We start from the raw sequence: 22,442 nt of genomic DNA, 5'->3' as shown, positions 1-22,442 counted from the left end.
AAGAACAGTTAGCAAGAAGCCTGCCACGGCCATACAGTTTGTAAGCAATATAAGTCTCTGTGTGTTTACTCAGTTGGGTCTGAGCAGCCGTGGGACTGGCGGGTGAGAGAGATTTGTCCTGACCGTGGGCCAGGCAGGAAAACTCTAGCTACCGCAGTACTCTCACCTACTGAAGGCAAGAAGGCAGCAAAGAGCAGTGGCAGCGGACAGCCAGGTGGCAGCAGGCCGTCGGGGTCAGCATCTCCAAGGAGATGAGAGCTCCAGGTAAGGGCCACAGCAAGCAGGCCCAGCCCTTGGCAGCGACTGGGAAGGGGATATTCCTACCCGCCGGAGGGTCAATATGGGAAAGTAGACATGGATTGCAGGTGGGAAGAGACCTCAGCACCTCTGGACACGGTTCTTCCTCTAGTAATACCTTCGTGCACCAGTTCCCTCTGAAACCCCAGCCTGGCTGCCAGTGAGGCTCTCCAGGACCTGCCGTGCCGCCTCATCATGCGGAGTTACTGGAGTCCGAGCCACTCAGGAGGCCTGGGTTGAAGACTCGACTCCTCTCATCTGAGGATATGGGCAAGCACCCTACTGCCCTCTGACCCAGCTTCCAAGTGTAGATGGGGAGTGAGGCCCCACGGGCCATCACTAAAACTGAGCAGCATATGAAGCACTGCACCGTGTGGGCTCCTGGTCTCACCAATCATGTGTCTTCTGACCACAGGAACCAGTGAGTAAACAAAGAATGAGTGAGGATGGTGGTAGGTGGAGGAGCCAGGCACCCTGTCTTTCTGGCAGCCTGGCCCATCCCTGGTGACCCCCACTGTCTGTGGGCCACAGGGGAGACAGGGCGGCTGGGCAATGCAGACTGCAGCCTCACACCTGACTAGCCACTGGGCGAATGCCTCCCCGAGCCCATTATGGCAATTAGGAGTCAGCGCTCCACTTAACCGCCAGAGCAGCATTGTGGCTGGGCCCGAGGAGGCGGATGCTCCAGCAGTCTCGCCAGCCTGGAGCCCCAGGCTCATCTGTGTGGAGAGGGAGGGTATCAGACCAGGCCCAGGGCACTTCCCTTGAACTTCAGTCTGGATGAGCCTTAAGGGCCGTAGGGACATTGGGGGCTGGGGGATAGGCAGAGCATATACTTGGTCATGTGTACACACCACACACACACACACACACACACACACACACACACACACACACACACACTGGGCTCTGGGCTTCCCATTCCTGGTACATCGATTCAGCTCAGCTGCCATGACACACAACATGTAACACATACGTCAGACCTGAGCTTCATCAACCAACAGTTCAAGTTTCACGATCCAGAGGCTGAAGTTCGAGGTCAAGACATTGTTGTAATTAAGTCACCCGTGCCTAGGCCCTGTCTCCAGATGTAGTCATACACTGAGGCCATGGGTTCAGCCCTTCATCATGAGAGACATAATTGAGACCCCTTCTCTCTTGGCCTTAAGTGGAAGATATCGGCCTTTCCCCCCAACTACAGCCGAGGTGGAGTCTGAGGCTGAAGAGTCCCGCCTGACTGTTCTTGCCCCTTTAACACACTGCTGCATACCTCAGAGGAGCTGGACATGGTCTGACCCTCTCGTCTTGGGCCCATGCCTCCTGAGTTTACAATTGCTCTCTCTTGCTCTCTGTGTCCCAGAGTTCAGCACTGATAGCTGGCTGTGGTTCCGTGTGAGGGGGCCAATCATCAAGCGTGAGCCCCTCTGAGCCCAGCCCTGCTCCTTTTCTTTGAACCCTGATGGTGATGGCTCACTCTACCTGCTTCTCTGCTCTCTAAACATTCTGCCCAAGAACCACAGAATTCGACGCCCCTAGAAGCCTCTCCCAATGGCGTCAGCCAGATGCGCTCACTCGGTCTCCACTCTGGAAATACAACGCTTTGCTCCTAGCCTGGAAACTGCCTCTGAAGGAAACTGCATGATTTTTGATTTTGTGCAGTGGTGCTGGGCCCGGCCGCAGGATGGATGGGGCTGCTGACGCTCTGGATTCCGTCTAGACGCTCTAGGAGTGTGGGCTGGGCCACGATAAATTCATTAGCTAGCCTGAATAATTCAGAGAGATCTGGAAAGCAGATGAACAAGGTGCTCCCCCATGGCCTTGACAATATAGATTCTCCTTTAAGAGGCAGAATATAAATTAATAACAGTCCAATTGCTGCTAATGCCACGGTGGAGTGGGCGCGGCTCCCAGACAGCTGCTCATTAAGGAAGCCATTCATTTCTGTCCCCTGGACGAATTGGTTGGTTAAGTTCTCAGAAGCAGCCCGCTGCCCTGGCCAGAGCTGACCATGCCGCTAATGAATTGTGGGCCATAAAGCCGTACAGCGGAGGCAGGCTCCATTGAAATTTTTCTGTCCTAGCACCTCAGAAACTGCCTGTAGAACAAGAGTGGGGACATGGCCACCTCTTTCCCACCAACCAGAAGAGGGGACTTCCTTTTTTATTTTCTTGCATTTATTTATTTATTTATTTATTTATTTATTTATTTATTTATTTATTTATTTAATGTGTGTGCAAGGGTGGAGGTCAGAGACGCAGCTTTGTGGGAGTCAGCTCTCTCCTCCTACCATGTGGGTCCCAGGGATCAAAACTCAGGCAGGTAGACCTGGTGGCCAAGTGTCTTTCCCTGCTGAGCCACCTCACTGTCCCCAAGAGGCGGACTTTCTGAGAACTGTAGAACCCCTGTTTAAATATATGTCCACAAATACACATCCAAATACGTCCCTGCCTGTGACTGAGTCCCGGCCACACACATCCTAATCGCCCCCCAGGAGGAGGCCTGCTCAGACTCCATCCCCACCAAACCACGGCCCCACAAAAGTAGTAGCCCTGCTTCTCTACAGCTTGTCTGGGAAGTGTGCTGTCTCAGGAACAGCAACTGACTATGTACCCCAAAGACCTCCCACCACAGAGCAGAGAAAAATTTCAAGTGGTCAAAAGTAACAAAGACAAAGTGGGGGGGAGACTTTCCCCTCAAGGCTCAGTGGTGTTGGCTACTTTGAGGTACCCAGGCCGAGGGTGCTCAGAGGGCCTCCCTCTGGGTCTGGACTGTACAAAGTGGGACCAGGATCTACTTGCACATCCAGGGCGTGTGGGGGTATTTTGCAGTTATCCTGGGAGTGGGTCACAGGGAAGTGATCCCTCTCACTTCCCTCTGATTTCTCCCTGTCTGTTCTGTGGCCAGTGATGAGAGCTGGCTTTGAAGGGGAAGTGGTGGCCAGGGCAGAGTGGTTATGGGGGAGGGCAGGGGTCCTGGGAACATGCAGGCCTTATCACTGATCAAAGCCAGGAGGTGCCGTCTAGCAGACGAGGTGTGGCCCCACCTGGCTCTCATTAGGGTTCAGCTCCCTCCAGCCTGGCCTGCTCTTGCTCAGTCCTCCAGACAGCCTGCCAGGGGGCCTGTCCACTGCACCTGGGGCATGTGGGAGCACCCACCATGGGCTAAACCTGCACGTACAGACACCTGACAGCTGCCTCTGTGCAGGGAAGTACTGCGGCACTGGCCAGGGAAGCTCTTGGCCACTCGTCTCTGCTCGGCCTTGGCACCACTGTCCTCCCTTGGGATACTCTCTTGTATGACATCTCTCACCCTAGAAATCTGCAGGACTGTGTGGCCGCCACTACAGATTTGTTTTCCTCTGCTGCCTCACCACTGGGCAGGCCTGGAATGACCAGTGGTCCCCAGCAGATACCTGTAGATAAGACCCTTTTGCTAAACAAACCTCCTGGTCATGGGCTGCGATAGTCTGAGTCTTCACAAATGGCTCGTGTGTAAAAAGCTGATCCTCAGTGTGGTACTGCTAGAAATTGATGGAGCCTCTGAGATAGGGGTTAATCCTAGCAGGAGGTTTATAGGTGGTTGGTGGTGAGCCCTTGAAGGTGTTGGAAGTCTCTTCCTTTTCTGTTTTTTTTTCTGTTCTCAACCACGCAGTGAACACTTTTAATGAACCATGTGCTCTCATTCATGTCCACTCCCCATCCCCCAATAGGCCTAAAAGCAACAGAGCCTCCATCCAGCTATGAGCCGGAACTGTGAGCTACAATGTCCATTTCCTCTTATAGTCGCTTTGCTCTGGGCTGAAGCCTACTATGGCTGTGTGTGACCCCAAGACCTTCTTTCTTGGTTTCTATATTTGTATAAAGAATTGTTGATCTTAGCCACCTGTGTGGGTGTTTGACCGGGGGAGGGACCCCTACATCACAGGGTGAGCAGGAAGCCCAGAGTCCTGAGCACTCCTGTTTCCCTGACCCTCTTCCCAAGAGTTCAGCCGCATAACGGACACAGCATAGAGGGCACGTGCCAGGAAGGAGCCAGGGATTGGACTCACCTGATCTCCACTTACCCTTCTAGAATGTTCCAGCTATCAACAGCCTTTGATTTGCTTTGCTGGTTCACTCCTAGGAGAGCAGATAGTTATAGTAAGCTCCAAGAGGCTATTGCATTAACTTGAGGCCCACCCAAACTTGGGGGTGTCTGTCACTACTTCAACTGTTCCTAGAGGCTACAGTTACTGTTTCATATTTGAACATGAGTCCCTGGTTCCTCCTTTTTAAGATTTATTGTTATTATTTTTAATGATGAGTCTTTGTATGCATCCATATGTAGATAGGTGCATGTCTCGGCAGGTGCCTGTGCAGACCGGAGATATTTGGATAACCTCCGAGTTAGAATTCCAGGCAGTTGTCAGCTGCCTGATAGGGATGTTGGGAACCGAACTTGGTCCTCTGGAAGAGCAGTGTGCACTCTTAACTGCTGAACCAGTTCCCTAGCTCTCTCATGTCTCCTTTGAACTGGGTTTTGGTGCCCATAGATTCCTGGGCACAGTTGGTGGGATAGCACAATTTGCTTAGTCAAATTCTAAGTTTCTTTCTTTTTTTTTTTTTTTTTGAGACAGGGTTTCTCTGTGTAGCTTTGCACCTTTTCCTGGAACTCACTTTGTAGACCAGGCTAGTCTTGAACTCACAGAGATCCGCCTGACTCTGCCTCCCGAGTGCTGGGGTTAAAGGAGTGCGCCGCCGCTGCCGCCGCCGCCGCCGCCACCGCCGCCGCCGCCACCACCACCACCACCGCCCGGCTCTAAGTTTCTATTTACAGATGGAGAAAGGTCAGTGGGCAGACTGAATCCAGAACCCCACAATGTGGGTGTCGGGATGGATGGCATGCCCAGTGTGGGATGGTGTACTACTGGTAGCTGGCCAAATTCTGAGATAAAGAGAACTGCCCACATCTGTTGCATGTTTGAGTAGGCCAATTCTCTATAAATTCTGGCCAGCCATTATCCCAGGGATAGTTCCAGATATCCAAACAATCTCCGCATAGGCTTCCTGTGTTGGGCAATCTGGGGACACACAGGTGCCTCCAAGAGAAGTCAGAAGTTGGCCAAGGTCACATACCCTCCAAGAGGAGACACTTGGTCCGTTTCTTACCTCACTATGCCCAAGCTCAAGTTTATTAGGAAAAAAGAACATTAAAATATAATTACTCACAGGATATGATAGCTTACACCTTTAATCCCAGTACTCAGGAGGCTGATGTAGGTGAATCTCTGAGTTCAAGGCCAGCCTGGTCTACAGAGCAAGTTCCAGGAAAGCAGGGCTACATAGTGAAATCCTGTCTTGAAAAACAAAACAAAATAATAAAAAAAAAATTGCTTTTCTCCCCTGCACCCTAGGGCTGAGACTGGAACCCAGAGCCTGGCCTGTGCTCAGCAGATGTTCTACTACTGAGCCCCACCTTCCAGTCACTAGTGTTTCTAATGTGAAAATCAACATATGCCCACAGTACATGCAACAAGAAGAAATACAGCTGCCACTGTGCAATCCACACTCTCGAATCTCCTTCTAAGCGTCCGCGGCTGCGTCATGTCTCACAGACGTAATTCTGAAAGCCTGAATGGTGCTCTCTCCTTAGAACGCTTGGTAAAGTTGAAACTCCTTCCACTTGTTCTTCCTAGTGTGACTAAGATCCCAGTGAAGTTGCTGACTTCCTGTATTTTAAGTTACATTGTTAAAGGTTCACTCTTTCCGGGGAGCCATGGGTTAGCTTTGGGACGAAATAAATCCACCACAAATCTCTACCTGATGCCTATAGTTCCTCAGGCACTGTCCATCATGGTTTTATTTATTTTATTTTTTTTTTTGGTTTTTCAAGACAGGGTTTCTCTGTGTAGCTTTGGTGCCTGTCCTGGGACTTGCTCTGTAGTCCAGGCTGGTCCCAAACTCACAGAGATCCGCTTGGCTCTGCCTCCTGAGTGCTGGGATTAAAGGCGTGCGCCGCTGCCGCCTAGCCCATCATGGTTTTGGACACAGGGTCTCTTAACGGCCTGGACCTCACCAAGTGGGCTAGGCTGGTCAGCCGAGGAGCACCAGGGATCCTCTCATCTCCCCCCGGACAGTACACATCACCACTCCTATCTTTTATATGTGAATTCTGGGGATCAAACTCAGGTCCTTGAACTTGCAGATCCTTCTGAAGAAAGGATCTCATGTAGCCCATGGTGGCCAGCTTGCTGTGCAGTTGAGGCTGGCTTCAACATGTGACAATTCTCCTACCTCAGTCTTCCAAATGCTTGCATTACAGGCTTTGCAAAAAGCCAGAAGCATTTGGAAAGTGACTGCCACACTCCAAGAGTTCCTGACTGAGTCGGGGCTTTCCAGCTGTCCTGAGGGTAGAGGTGACACTAGGTCTTTTGGAAGACCAGTTGGCAGCCTTGTGCCTGGCAAGCTGCTCATGTATGCACGGGTAACCCAACATTTGGACAAATGGGTAGAATTATCGAGGCATGAGTTATGGGCTTTGTGTGCTATGATGCACCTCACGCCAGGTATCCTAAGTAAGAATAATGACATTTCTAATCACCGTGGAGGAGCATCTGCCCCTCTTCCAAGGACTAGCCACTCAGGAGGGCCCAGCTCTGCAGGTAGAGAGTGTTCTCAGAATGGGACTGCTAGCACGGAATCTGATTGAGTGGCCACACTGATGGCCGCCACAACTAGCTTTCTACTTTGAACTTACATGTATAGCACTGCTATCCAAGAAACACAAGTCAGCAGTCATTTCAAGTTCCAGGTGAGAGATGTCCAACCAGTATGTTAGACCAGTGGAAACTGTCAGAATCACATGATTCCTGATGGGAAGTAGGGACAAATATGGTATATATGTATATACTACTTTCATATATTATGTACATGGATATTATATATATTGTATAGCATGTAAAACATTATGGATTATAAAATAAAATATAACATGCTATATAAATATACTTATGGACTGGGGATGTGGCTCAGAGGTAGCACCTGCCTAGCATTTATAAGGCCCTGGGTTCAATTCTCAGTACTAGAAAAAGAAATAAGCTTATCAATCAATCAACCAATACACTTATACATTAATGTACATAATACTATTACAAAATAATATTATAACAAAATAATGGTAAACAAGAGGGAAAATATATAAATATCTATATTATATAGATATAAAATATATAAATATGTGTATAATATATACTATAATTTATTATAAATAAATTCACCATGCACAACAAATTTACTAAATAGTTACATGTTTATTGATGTTATTTTTTGTGTTCCATGTGGTAATAGATATGGGTCAAAAATGCTTCTAAAAATATTAATTTTTCAGGAAAACATTTCACTTATACATATAAGCCCATCTGTGGTCTAGTTTAAGTGTGCAGCTGAAGATGACTTGCTCAAGCCCTGCTTTGGGCCAGACTCTCACCTATGAAGAGCAGGCCTGTGTTCCTGACACACACAGGCAGCACAGGGATTTGGGGACAGGTGGAAATCCCATGTCAGGGCAAGGACCAGGCCAGCTGAGGGGCTCAGAGGCTGCGAGCTGGTTGCTGAGTTAGACAGATTACGGTCAGCACGGTTGCCTTTCGGGCTCCCAGCATTTTAGAGTGTCCATTTCCATTCATGGTATTCATGTAGCAAGTATTTATTGTTTCATATATGCTAGGGGGTAAGACTAGTTTTGGTTCCCAGTTCTGTGGTGAAGAATCCTTAGAGACCCAGGGGATTAGGGCAACGGCTCTCTCCTCTCAAAAAAAAAAAAAAAAAAAAAAAAAGGCAGCATGGGACTGGAAAGGTGGCTCAGCAGTTAAGGTCTCTGGCTGCTCTTGCCAAGGACATGAGTTTGAGTTTGGGTCCCAGCACCCACATGGTGGCTCACAGCTACCTGTAACTCCATTTCCAGGTGATCTGATGCTCTCTTCTGATGTAAATGGGCACCAGGCATGCACTTGATTGCCAGACATACATGTGAGCAAAACACTCATACACATAAAATAAAATTAATAAACCTAAAAAAAATTACTGTATGGCTGGAGAGATGGCTCAGCAGTTAAGAGCACTGGCTGCTCTTCCAGATTCCCAGCATCCAGGTGACAGTCTGTAACTCCAGTTGCAGGGGACCTGATGCTTTTTTCTGGCCTCTGTGGGCACTGCATACACATGGTAAACAGACATACATGCAGGCAAAACATCCGTACACATAAAATAAAAATAGATAAATCTTTTAAAAATAAAAAATGCAGTGTGCACCTTTTACTTCTCAGTTCCCTCCAATCAGCTGAGTGGGTCTGCATGCAGCACCTCTTCCTGGCTCCAGTCACCCACTCAGATACCTCTGCTGAGTGACAGATCCTTCTAGAAACACAGCTGCTTCAGATCACAGCGCCTCCAGTGAGTGTGTCTAGACTAGGTGGGGCTCCTATTTGGGGAATCCTCCAGTGACAAAGATAAATGAGAGGCCAGTCTCTTTGGACAGGGAGCATTCCCTGCAGGCTTGGGACATCTGGTGCCCGTGTTCCTGTGTGTCAACACCTGGGAGATGGGAACACCTTTTGGTACCGTAAGTGGATTCCTTTTCCCAAAAATAGCTGCCACCATAGGCCGATGTCATGGACCAACTGGACCTAGATAGTCCCGTAGATTTCCCTGTGTCCCTCCCAAGAGGCTTGGTGTGACCTGCAGAGAGGAGAGGGGATGCTGGTGGTGGTTCTGTGCACTGGGGTCTGAGGAACAGGCTTCTGTAGCTCTTTACTGGACCAGAGCAGTGACTGCCAGAGCCTGCCCCACCCCCCACTGGAGAGATTTGGTTAGTTTTGTTCCCCAGTTTATTTGAGACTAAGGTGGAGTGGTTCCTGAAGTCATCAAAGGACAAGGGGTGGGGTTTGCACATTGCCAGCTTTGATGGGGCATTAAGCACCATTATGGATCCATCACACTGCCTCGGGGATATTGTTCATGCTGGGCACATTTATTCGAATGAGAAGAGAGGCCCAGCACTGGGTACTGGCCTGTGGGTCCCAAATGCAGACTGGCAGGGACTCATTTAAATCCGAGTTTCCCTGTTTAAGAATGAGAAGAAATAATGCCAGGCTAGTGCTTTTCATTTCCAGGGCATTTACTAGATGAGGGGTGTGTGTGTGTGTGTGTGTGTGTGTGTGTGTGTGTGTGTGTGTGTGTGTGTGTGTACATGGAGTTCAGAGGTTAACCTTACTTTTAGAGACAGGGTTTCTCATTGAATCTGGAGCTCACAGTTGTTTTGACTGGATAACCAGCTGGCTCTGAGGAGATTCAGTTTCTGCCTCTCCAGCACTGGAATTATAGGCACACCCCACCAGGCATGGCTTTTAACCTGTGATTTCTGAGGTGTCAAACTCAGGTCCTCACGTTCATATGGAAAGTACTTGGTGACAACCAACTCCCCAGCCTCTAGATGAGGACTCTAATTGGCTATGTGATCCTGGATTTCTCCCATTTAAGGGCATGATGAACAAAATTAAACCAAGCTTGAGAAAAAAATTAAGCAATCAAGTTATATGGTGAACATATGGCTGCCACTGTTGGGCTCAAGTTCACATTGATCAAAATGTCACAGGATGTCACCTGACTGTAAAAAGTCAGAAGGAGTCTTTAAACATGCCTCAGACTTAATAAAGATATCATGTCAGGTTTCGAGATGGAAGGCCGATTCTCAGAACTCAGAACAATTTCTCCATAGCTTGTAAGATGAGGTTTTTTTTTTTAAATTTAGATATTTTAAAGAAAATACTTCCTTTCTAAATACTTTCTTTTAATTATATGTGTCTGTGTGTTTGTGCACATGAGTGCAGTGCCTGCTGAGACCAGAAGAGGGCGTCCCCTGAAGTTTGAGTTAGAGGTGGTTGTGAGTTGCCTAGGGTGGGTGTTGGGACTTGTTCAAGTCCTCTGAACAAGTAGTACACGCTCTTAACAACTGAGCCATCTATCCATTTCCTAATTAAAAAAAATACATTTATTTATTTAGTGTGTGTGTGTGTGTGTATGTGTGTGTATGTGCGTGTGTGTGTGTGTGTGTGTGTGTGTACATGCACTCAAGCACTCACAGGTATGCATGCATGCGGTCCATGTGGAAGTCTGAGGACAATCTGCAGGAGTTGATTCTATCCTTCCACAGTGTAGGCTCTGGAGATCAAACTCAGGTTATCAGATTTAGTAATATAGAGCCCTTACCCACTAAAGCCATCTTGCCAACCCATAAATTGATTTTTTTAAATTAGAAACTGAAATATAAGTACCATTTGGAGGAATAGAAAATAATAAAGATTATGGGACCCTGCTATATAAAAACTCAAATCATTGCCCAGTAAAATTAAAGGCAATCTACAGAAATGGGCTGCTGTCCTATGTTCATGGATGGGGGAACTCAATATGGTTAAGGTATGCTTTTCCCTTCAGCTGATAGACAGCTGGGGCTGGCAAATGGTGGCCACTTAGACTGAGTGCCTCTTGGTGTAAGTAACATTTTATTAAACATTGTGTGTTATGGCTTTTCACACTGCACTGGCAGCGTCCACCAAGTCAGAAAAGCCTGAAATCCACGCTGCCACTCGATACTTGAGAAAACTTCTCCCATCCTTTACTGGTAGGTTTTATGCACTCCAAATCAAAATCCTGTCCATTTTTAGTTTCGCTTTGCCAAAATGTGTGGAGAGCTGAGAAAGGCCCGAGTAAAGATGTAAGGAGTGGATGGAGTCCTGAGTGGACATATGTTATTGACAAGAACCGATGCTTCAGACCCATGGGAATTGGTAAAGCGAGTCTCAGAGGCACAGCAAGGCCTCTCTCTGGCCCAAGCACTAGCGTGGTTTACTAGGGATTGACCAGCCAAAGTAGCAACTGTGGCTTCCTCCTTCCTGACTGTGACCTGAGATAGCTCCCGGAAGAGACCGCCTGCCGAGACTGGCCGCACTTCCTGTGTGCTGTACATAACACATGTGCTGAGGTTCACTGGTGCTTCAGAGTTCACTGGTCCTGCCGGAGAGGGAGCGCAGCCCACCCGATGCCAGGGTTTCTGTATGTGTGCCTGTCCTTTCTTGTCACCCCAGTCAGGTTTCCAGGACCAAGCTGTGCCAGACACGTGGGTGGTGTCTGAACAGGGACGTCTTGGTGACAGGGAACTTGCATCGGTCAGTTGAGGGAATGCTCAAACATAACAATAAAGATAAAAATAAAGAAAAGGGAAATACAATTCCAAGGTCGGGTGTAAAACACAGGCTTATAGATGAGCTGCTATGTTAGTTCTCTGAGGCTGAGATAGGCAGTTATCTACTAGTTCTTTAGAGAGAAGTGGCTATAAATATAGAACTCTCTAAAGGAGATTTTGAGGACTCTCAGGAGGAGAGTTAAAACTACGACTCCATCAGCTCTTAGGCCATGTTCAGGACATGTGCCCTCGATGTTCTAATCTGAAAAGTGAGCTAATAATCAAATGTGTCTCTCTTAGGGGTTCTAGGTTTTAGCTGGCTATGTCTGTTAAAGAGCTCAGGTAATCTCACGCTCTTGCTCATTCTCTGCAGAAGGAAGGAGCCTTCCTTCTGTTTCAACCACGCTGAACTCAGCATGTATCCACCAAGGCCCTGTTCATCCAGCAGATACCCTAGTCCCAGATACAGTGAGCACCTGTCAGGCCAAGGCTTGGGGCCTGCAGTTGGGGGCAGGAGGGCAATGGTTTGACCCTTGCCTTTAGTCCTGAAGAGTGTTTCAGGAGATACATTTCTGGGGTCAGGCCCTGCATCAGTCTATATTAGTGTGGTGTTTAAAAGAAAATGGCTCCCAAAGGGAATGGCACTACTAGGAGGTGTGGCCTTGTTGGAGGAAGTGTGTTGCTGTGGAGGCAGGCTTTGAGGTCTCATATGTGCTCAAGCCATGCCCAGTGAGACAGTTCACATCCCGTTACCTTTGGATCAAGATGTAGAATTTTCCAGCACCATGTCTGCCTGCATGCCACCAGACTCCCAGCCGCCATGCAGGACCATAATGATAATGAAAGTGTAAGCTGCCACCTCAATTAAATGCTTCCTTTATAAGAGTCTCTGTGGTCATGGTGTCTCTTCACAGCAATAGAAACCCTAACTAAGACAATTAATGACTTTTCTCATACCTAGATACCTGGCAAAAAGCAACTTCAGGAACAAATGCTTTATTTTGGCTCCCAGCTTGAGGGTACGGTCGGTCCTGGCAGGACAGTCAGGAGGGAAGGAGCTTGTAGCATCTGGTCACCTTGTGTCCACAGTCAGGAAGGACAGAAGGGACTGCTGGCTCTCATCTGGTGCCAAGTGCACCATTCCGCACTCAGGATGAGTCTTCCCTGGTAGATCTCTGGGGATGCCCTCCTGGACAAGTGGACAATGAGGATTAATCATAGTCTTGGCGACATTTGTTAGGAAAACTGAGAGTAAACTGGGGCTTCAGACAGTCGCTCGCATAGGTCAGAGGCCCAGGGTGTGAGATTCAGGTGTTGACAGGGCTATGTTTCCTTTAAACATTCCTGGGAGGGTCCTCTGGTCTCCCCACTCCTGATGGCCCCAGGCTGTGGCCATGTCCTTCAAGCCCCTGCCTCATCCCCACATGGCCTCCTCCACATGCCTGTGTCTTTCTCTCCCCTCCTTATGAGGCTTAGGTCCTTATTCACTCTGGCCTTGTCTCTACAGACCCTATTTCCGTGCTTAAGCTCTGGGTAGACAGGAATTTGGGGAGCATGCAACACGGCACAGAACACTGCATTTCCCAACAGGCCACGGGAATGTTTCCTCCCTTCCCTTCCTTTCTTGCTTTCTTCCTTTCCCCTCTTTTCCCCTTCCTTCCTCTCTCCCTCCCTCCCTCCCTTCCCTTCTTCCTTCTATTCCTCCTTTGATTGACTGTCCTGTCCTGTCTTTCAGCCTGGATGTCCTCATTATGGGAAACCCAAGTCCTTTTTGACAGGCGCCATGTTCACCATAGGCGCCAACATTCCTGACCACGTTGGCGCTGAGCGCACAGAGACCACAGTGGCTGGAGGAGGTCAGGGTGGTGGCCAGGCTGCCTCTCTCCTCCAGGGTCAATGTGGCCTCTGCAGAATCAGTGCCTTTGAGTTCACCCGTTACTTCTCGCTCTTAGCGCTTTGTGTGTGGTGGGGGTGTCCCAGGTGCAGATGTGACTAAGTTAGGAGGAAATGCCTCTAGGCAGCAGAGACATGCCTGACAGAGGCCTGGCCTGGCTTAGCACCCTGTGCAAGAGGCCCCAGAGCTCTCTCCATCACATGCGGATGTGAGGATGAAGTGAGAGGACAGCCACCTGCAGCTCGAGAGAGACCCTTCCAGAAGGGGCCCAGCCAGCGCCCTGACCCTGGATTCCAGCCCCTGAGCTGTGAAGCAGAAACAGCGGCGGCGGGACGTGTGTCATGCTTTGTCTTGGGAACTGGTACTGATGCCCTTGTGGGAACTAGGAGGGCTGGGGAAGAGCAGCGGTGACAGGGGTCCTTCTTCCCATGATGCTGGGCTTGGCAAAGCCCACACCACTCACTTCCTAGGTCTATCTGTGGGCAAACCCATCCCCGGCCTTTCATGGGTCCTGACCCACTTAGCAGGTAAACCCCAATACCACCATCTCATCCAACTCCCAGCACTGCCCAGCAGGGTCCTTGATCACCACCCTACCAACTGAAGACACTGAGGCCTTGAGAGGTCTGTACCCTGGCTCTCTCTGTGCCATCAAAGTCTGTTATTGCTTTCTCCCTGTCCCAGCACCAGGTCCTCATGGACACCCTGTTCCAGGGGCACCTGTTGGATCTCCATGTAGGTCCCCTATAGTCCACGGGTCTAAGAATCTGCAGGCCCAGCTACCCCTGGCTTCTCCCAGGCAGCTGGCCACATTGCTTTCTTGCCTTCTCTAGGAGCAGAGGTGGCTATCTGGACTCAAGCTGGCTGCAGCCTCCAGGAGATGGGCCCCGCCTGCAGACACTATTAGTCCTAATTGCTTGGTGCTGACTTTGAAGGACATGGCCCTGGAAGGGCAGGGAGAGGCCTTCCTCGACCTGTCAGTAGTAATTGAGGGTAAATTAATATTTACTAAGCAGAGTCCCATGGAGAGGGGTGGGCATGAGAACGGGGAGGGGGGTGCTGTACAATCCAGGACCTGTGGCCCTCTCCCAGCAATCTGCTCTGACGGCAGGCTCCTGGGAACCGAGAGAAATCCAATCCACAGCTAATTGAGGGGCCAGGCTTTCTCAGAGCTCTTCTGCCCCGACCTGGCTCAAAGTGTTTCACGTGCCCTCGGATGTGGTTGTACACATCAAAAGGAGCCACAGGAAACCTCATAATGCCCCATTTCCCCTCACGCCACCCCCTACAGCAGGACCAGGGACAGGGACTTTCTACTGCCTCACACAGCACCTCACCCACTTGCTCCCTAGGACCACGTGCTACCTTGAAAATTGCACTGGCTTTCTAAGGTGTTTATGGAGAATCCGCCCAAATAGCACGGTTAAGACAGTAGACACGTTCACTCCTGCTCCAGAGGTGAGAGTCCAAGATGAAGGTGTGAGTAGAGCTGGCTGCCCTATAAGATTCAGATGCCTCCCCCTTTGCCTCACACAGCTTCCAAAGCTTGTCGGGACTTAAGGGCCACCTGTTACCTTAGGCCCCTTGTCTGCATGCATGCATGCAAACTGACCCGAGAGGGTCACACTTGGTCTCCGTCACACCTCTTCTACCTGGTCCTGGCTGGCTTCTAGTTGGATTCTGGGCCCAGGTTCTACTGGGATATGCCCCCATGAGCCTAGCACCCTCCTCCTCTTGAAGGGCCCATGCTTAGCTCAGAGCTCCACTATGGCTCATCTTAACCAAGGATGCAGTTACATTTCCCAGTGCTTCTTCTTTGCAGGTTCCAGGGCAGGGTGGAGACATGTGCCACACCAGCTCCCTGGGGGACTCATCGAACTTTCCAGGGGCTTGGTTTCTTCTCAAGCAGGACCCTGCAATGGGATTCTCTTCTGAGTCCCTATAGCAACTGAATGCCCATGTCAGAGCCCTTTCTTCCCCATCTGTGTGGACCAGGGGCCAAGGCAGGAAGGCAAAGCTGCAGGTTTGAACTTGGTGACATCCCACTGCCTGCAGGGATCCCCTCTCCAAGTCAGCTGCTCATACCATGTACAAGGTGGGTGGCCTTTGGCCCTCGGAGCAGCATTATCACAGGCCAGGGGTTAAGTGGCCACCCCAGGGCTGTGAGTCCTTGGTGGCAGGTCAGACAGGAAGGAGGGTCAGCTGACCTCAGGCATGAGCACCCTCCTAATTTGGCAGAAGCTAGCCGGTCCTGGGAAGCTGATGTGTTTGTTGCAAAAGTCACCAGTAGCTCAAACTGCATGCAGACTTAGCTCAGCTCCTCAGCCCCTCACAGAGAGGCGAAGGCTGCAGAGGTAAGCCTCAAAGCTGAGAGCTTCCCCTTTGCTTCTGGAGGGGAGTTCATGTAAGGTGACTTTAAGCACAGGAAGGACATTTCAGCCAGCAGAGGGGTCCAAGGATCATGGAAAATGGGAATCTGCATAGAGTAGAAGGCTCCCTCACTTCAGCAGCTCATTAGCAAGAGTGCCCAGGCTTCTGGTAATCCCAAAGCAACCTCTCAGCCAGTGGGGGAAGCTTGTGGATAGGAAGAGTGAGGCCTTCTCCTTATCCTAGCAGACATCACTAATCAATGCTGGTACCTTTTTCTGTCCTGGTAGACATCACTAATCAACTACCTTCTCTTCTGAGGCCCTGGCCAGTCCCATGCTCATGAATGTGGACTTACATACTTCTTAGGCCCATTGCTTCATGGCCACATAGAGTCAGTTTAGTGTAATTCATCGTAGTGCGCAAAAGCCTGTAGGAGAGCCCCAGTCTCGTTCCTACAAAGCTTGCCGGGATCAGTAGACATCATAGGGTCAGAGAGACAGAAGTCAAGAAAGAACCTGCAAGACCACCCCTGGAGCACATAGGGAAGACAAGGCACAGGACTTCTCAGTAGCCAGAGTCATGCCCACCAGGGTCTCTCCATCACCCAAGGTGACAGCCAAAGCCCCTTGGCCAGGTTTCCCAGGACAGCTCCTGCTGACTCTGCAATGCCATTCCAGCCCTGCCGCTGCCATACCCAGACTGTAGCCTTGTCTGGCCCTGCCTTTGGAGACTACCAGCTGTGAAGCAAGGCTTGGGTCAAAGTCAGGAGCAGACCCTTTCCACACACATCTCTCGGGGCCTGTGCTGATACCTCTTCCATGTCTGCTCTATGACTCTGGAGGTGCCATATGAGACTGGTTTTCACCATGTCTCCAATGCCTGGTCCATGCTAAAACCTGATTGGATTCCAGGCCCATCCAAGCTCTCTAGGGATGTGCCCCAGATGGGCCTTGGGGGGGGGCCTCCCTGTTTCTGCTAACTGCATGGATAGGACAGAAGGAGTCCAGGAAGCTGAAAACCAATTGAGACAGGACATGCAGTGCCCAAGCCCACAGAGCATGGGCCCTTAATATCCTTGTCTGTAGAACTTACTTAAGTGACACTCTGACATCCACTGGGTGTCACAGACTCACCAGCACACAGTGTCCTAGGCTATAAAGAGTGTCATCTCTTGGCACAGTGCTTGGAGCCCCGGCTCTCAACACCCTTCTCCAGGAAACCCAGGCCTGGGGCACACAGTCCTGAGTCCAGGCTCCTTGAAGCTGGTCACCCGTGCTCAAACTGACATCCCGGGTACTGAAAGCAGGTGCCCGTGTCCTTTGTGGCCAGGCTTCTGGGAAAAGAGGGTTGGCGCCTGTGGTGGCCTCTGCATCAGGCTTGTCCCGGGCACCTTTCACAGGGTGAGGCCGGTATGTCATGGGAGCTGAATGAAATCACACAGGTTCCAGAAACCCATGTGAGCTGGCTCATTGCCTTCACTCCTGGAGGGGATTTGTCTGCTCTCTTCTGTGTCCTGACTTTCTCCCAAGGTATCTATCTGTTCACCTTATAGAAATTCGGCAATCACATCTACACCAAGAGCCCTGCCACTGGCCTGTGAACCTCAGAGCTTCCTAGTGTCTACATCACAGCTGTGAGCCCCTTGTCGGGATACCTGTCCACACTGGGTGCTCGTTAATCTCTCTGAGCCAAAGGTCCTTGGTATGCCTGGGCTGTGGTCACCCTTTTTAGGGCCGCTATTGGTTGTGGGCACAGTGAGCCCTGGACTGAGCAATGACCGGCATGCTGGAGGGCTCAGCCTCCTATTACAACTGAAAGGGACTCAGGAACCACCGGCTGCACCTGCTGGAGGGGGAGCTGGAGTCTGCACCCTCACTCCATCTGAGTAGGCTTTGGCCCCATGGCAATGGAACCAGTCCTTTCTTCCTCCCTCCCTCCTCCTCTGCCTTCTCCCCTCCCTCCTCCCCACCCTCTTTCTTCTTTCTCTCTTACTGAGGAACAGTAACAGTGGGCCGGCTTGAGCTGGAGCCAGAGTGGCTGCTAAGCCCCCTCCACACCCACCTCTCCCTGCTTGTGATGAACGGGGTTTGGAGCCAGCTGATTCTGAAGCTTGGTTTCCCTGGTTAAACTTCAAGACAGCCTCGGGAAAGGTCTTCCCCTGAGTTTCTGAAATTGGGGTGGTGGGGGAGAAGAATCTGAAATCTGAAGGGACCAGAGACTTGGGGGTCTATGGGGAAATGGACTGCCTTCACACTTTTCTCCCCTCTTCCCCTCCTCCCTCTCCCCCAACTTTTACCTTTTCTTTCTCCCCACTTCATATCTATTTTCCTCTCTCCCCCCTTCTCTCTCATCTATCTATCTCCCTCTTCCTGTCTGTCTTTATCTTCCTCCTCTTCCTGTCTCCTGTCTCCCTGTCTGTCTTTGTCTCTTGTGTCTCTCATTTGCATCTTTCTGTATGTAAGCACCTAAGCTTCAGGGCTGGGGCTGCAGCCCAGCAGTAGAGCACTTGCTTAGCATGCATGATGCTCCAGTACCACAAAGAGCACACATGAAAAAAAAAAAAAAGTTTAAGACTCATTTGTATCTTGTCAAAAGGAAAATGTAGGCTGTGACATGATCGGCTCCATCAGACAGGAGCTTCTTGTCTCTTCCCTCCCCCATCTTGGGTCCACAGTTTCCGCATGCCCGTGGTGGAGGGGGCCCAGGGTGTGAATCCTGGCCAGTCAGTGCAAACCGGTTTCCCCTCCCCGGCTAGTCCCCTCCTCTGAAGGAGGAGCTGGATCAAATGTTAATATTCTCCACATGTAGAATATTCCAGATAGCCTCGAGCTCATAGCGCCTTTTGAACTTGTGAACAGAAATTGATTCAAGGTGACGAATTTGTAATCAGTTTATGATTGATGGGCCGAGTTTCCAGAAAGGCAGCTCGGTGTCCCTCCTCCCTCCGGGGAAGCAAATGTGTTTCACTTTATCTCCCCCCAGCTCGGGACCCCGAGGACCAGGAGAAAGAAAATAAAGTCAACTGCGAGGTTTAACTTGTGTTAGAGCAGATGCCTCTCAATCTGCGCAGCGGGAAGGAAGCGCGAAGAGACTCTGCCGCTCCCGCCCGCTCCCCGCCCGCCCCCGCCCGCCGGCTCTGGCAGATCGGATGTTAAACTATTAGCGTGATTGGGTGACTGATGACTTTGCAACTAATTTCGCTGGATTGGAAAGAGAGCAGGACAGGATGAAAATAGAAACATCTGTTTGGCTAGCCTAATTTCAAAGGATAATTGCCCAGTCCCTGCGCAGTCGCCGCCCCCAAGCCGGCACCCTCACTGGCTTGCTGCCTTTTTTCTTTCTTTCTTTCTTTCTTTCTTTCTCTCTCTCTCTCTCTCTCTCTCTCTCTCTCTCTCTCTCTCTCTCTCTCTCTCTCTCTCTCTCTCTCTCTCTCTCTCTCTCTTTCTCTTTCTTTTTTAAATCAACCTTGAAGTGATGTTGAGTTTGGCCCTAAGTTCTTCTGGAGAGCTCCTGGGCCAGGAAGCTGGGAGTGCCAGTCTGAGAAGGGTAAGGAGAGGTCCCAGGGGCTCTGGACTGAGTTGCCCTCCTGCTGTGGGGCCAGCTGGCCCGCAAAGCTGCAGCAGGACAGTCTCTGAATCAGGTGGCCTCGGCGGAGTGTAAGAGAAAACATAATCACCCCTCATGGGAAAGCAGACACCTCACAATGTGGCTTTGGGGCTGGTTCCTCAGGTCTTAAACACATCACTTGTAGCGTCCTCACTGCAGTCCTGGGCATTTCTGTCCAGGTCTGGACAGCATTGAGCTGGCAAGCCAGCACTCCATAAAGAATAAGAAACAGCTAGGAGATAAGGAGTAAGAAAGAGAGGAAGGAGGGGGCAGAGGGTACAAAGAGAAGGAGCTTCATTCAAGATACTTGCCACTATCTCTGGTGTGAATACGCCCATGCGCTGATTCACGGGATGCCATAGCTGTAACGGCACTGATCTCGCTAGGAGATGATGACCAGCTGGATTCTTTGGGGTCGATCTGAACTAGCTGCTGTACAATGCCTGCCTCCCTGCCTTTCCCCTCACTGTCTCCCCTGCCCGGACACCTTTCTGGGCCTCTCCTGCCTGAGAAATGTCCCCTGTTTCTTCAAGTCACTTCCCTGTTGCTGGCCATCTTTGAGACCTTTCAGTGGTTGCTCCTGGGCTAGAGCCGAACCTTATTTGTTCATGGAAGCCAAAGGCACTGCAGGCTGAAGGGATGCCTCTCTGAGGTGGTCCCCTCCTGGCAGCGCCTCTGACACCCCAAGTCATCTGTATCAACACCATCCCTTTTTCTCTTTTGTTCATTCCTTTGAGCGCCTGCTGCAGGACACTGTGCTGGGAACCAAGGACCCCCAGGTGTGAGGACACAAGCAGCCCTGGCCTTGGCCTTGTAAGCCTCACTGTCAACACAAAGGCTACCCAAGAACTCACCAGGGATGGAAGTTAAGTGTCAGCACAGTCTGGGAGGGAGGGGTGGCTCAGAATCCTCAGGAAAGGGAACACTCCGGGAGCCTGAATTAGGACCTGGGATGTGAGTAGTTTTCAAGAGGAATAAGGATCACAGGGTGGCAGAGCCACGGGCGGAGGATGGGCAGTGTGTCTAGGCAGGACAGAGAGAGCCATGGGCAGAGGATGGGCAGTGTGTCTAGGCAGGACAGAGAGAGCCATGGGCAGAGGATGGGCAGTGTGTCTAGGCAGGACAGAGAGAGCCATGGGCAGAGGATGGGCAGTGTGTCTAGGCAGGACAGAGAGAGCCATGGGCGGAGGATGGGCAGTGTGTCTAGGCAGGACAGAGAGAGCCATGGGCGGAGGATGGGCAGTGTGTCTAGGCAGGACAGAGAGAGCCATGGGCGGAGGATGGGCAGTGTGTCTAGGCAGGACAGAGAGAGCCATGGGCAGAGGATGGGCAGTGTGTCTAGGCAGGACAGAGAGAGCCATGGGCGGAGGATGGGCAGTGTGTCTAGGCAGGACAGAGACATGCAGAAAGGCCTTGGGGTGGGTTCGGGGGTAGTTCTGAATCCATGCAGAAGGAAGGGTTGGGGATAGCTGCCTGATGAGGGCCAGGACAAGGGACCACCACCTTCATGGCCTCATGGGTGGGGTGGGGACCAATTTTGTCTCCAAGACGACGAGTCTACAGGGGCTTGTGTAGGTAGGGAGGGGATCTCAGACTGACGTTCAAAATCAAAGCTGTTTGAAAAGGTGCACGTGCATGGTGCAGAACGCTGAAGATATAGGAAAGAAGCAGTGCCTTCTGCCCTGGAAATACAACTGCTGTCCTCAGGCCGCTGGATACTGTGTCTTGTGCTCTCTGCTCCCTGGTCCCTGTCTAGAGGCTGATGGATGCATGGCTCACACCCCGACCTGTGTGTGATCTGCTTGCAGCTCTGCACACTGTTTTTCTGCTCTAATGCTGTCCCTCCTCATCTGGGGTCTCACTTTCTGCATTTGAAGTCACACACTGTCATATATAGTCTGAACACATTGTCTGGGAAGATCCAGAAACAGTTATGAGTTTGTACTCAGTCACACACGCTTCCGAGCCGTGCGATGGAATCTCTGGCTGTCACGCTCTATCTCAAAGAATATAAAGCACCAGGAAATCCAGCTGTCCAGCTGTCCAGCTGCCCCCTCACTAGTCCATAGGTCATATTTCCATCACCAGAGCACCTGCCGTGGAGCTCTGTGCTCAGGTAGCCCTGGTTTTACTGGACAGTGGTCCCACATGGAAGAGCGCTGAGGCTGAACCAAGTGTGATGTGGCACACCTATAATACCAGCAGCCATAAGGCTGAGGCAGGAGGATCATCATGAGTTTGAGGCCAGCCTGAACGGCATAGTGAGTCCCAGGCCAACTTAGGGGGAAATGTAGTGATATCATTCATTAAAATATGCCAAACAAAATAAATGTGTGTGTGTGTGTGTGTGTGTGTGTGTGTGTGTGTGTGTGTATGTTCATAGAATCGTGGGCATATGTCTGAGAGCCCATATGAGACAGAAACATGGAAGAGTCTTTCATGGAAGGCACTGGTCTGTAGGACATGGGAATTAGTGAGGCTGATGGACCCAGGAAAAGGCTAGATGTCCAGAAGCTCAGAATGTACCCATGTCTTGGCCCTGTCACTCCAGTAAATGACTGTGTGGCCCTGCATGTCACTTCTTTCTGGGGATCCCGTGAGTGGTTGGAGGATCACTACAGCCCTTCTGGCCATGGGATGGGGATACTGTAGAAATGTGTGGTTTAGAGAATGGAGAGGTACCCAGTCCTGCTCAGTGGGCATGTGCCTCTCAGAGATGGACAGACGCTCCATTTGGTTCCGGGTGAGAGGGGAGGCATTCAAGAGAATCACAGGGATCTTCTGGCCAGCCAGTGCTGAGTACCTTGGGGCTACTTTCAACTAGTGGCAAAGCTCGTTTCCGATAGAAGGACAAATGTATCTGGTCTGGAGAACAGTCACACCTGAGCCAGCAGCTCCACCTCATAGAGATGAGCACACGTAAGAAAAGAGAACACTGTGTACGCAGTGACTCACACATCGGCAGCTGGAACTCTGTGTTTTCTGGGGGTGGAAAAGCCCAACATCTGCCCACCTGGGGACAGCTGTGGCCATAGCAGAGCAAGCATCCGTGCAGAGG

The sequence above is a fragment of the Peromyscus californicus genome, unplaced genomic scaffold (genome assembly GCF_007827085.1).
Source record: "Peromyscus californicus insignis strain IS unplaced genomic scaffold, ASM782708v3 Scaffold_13__1_contigs__length_99412109, whole genome shotgun sequence".
NCBI lineage: Eukaryota > Metazoa > Chordata > Mammalia > Rodentia > Cricetidae > Peromyscus > Peromyscus californicus.
Note: the sequence above shows the minus strand (reverse complement) of the source record.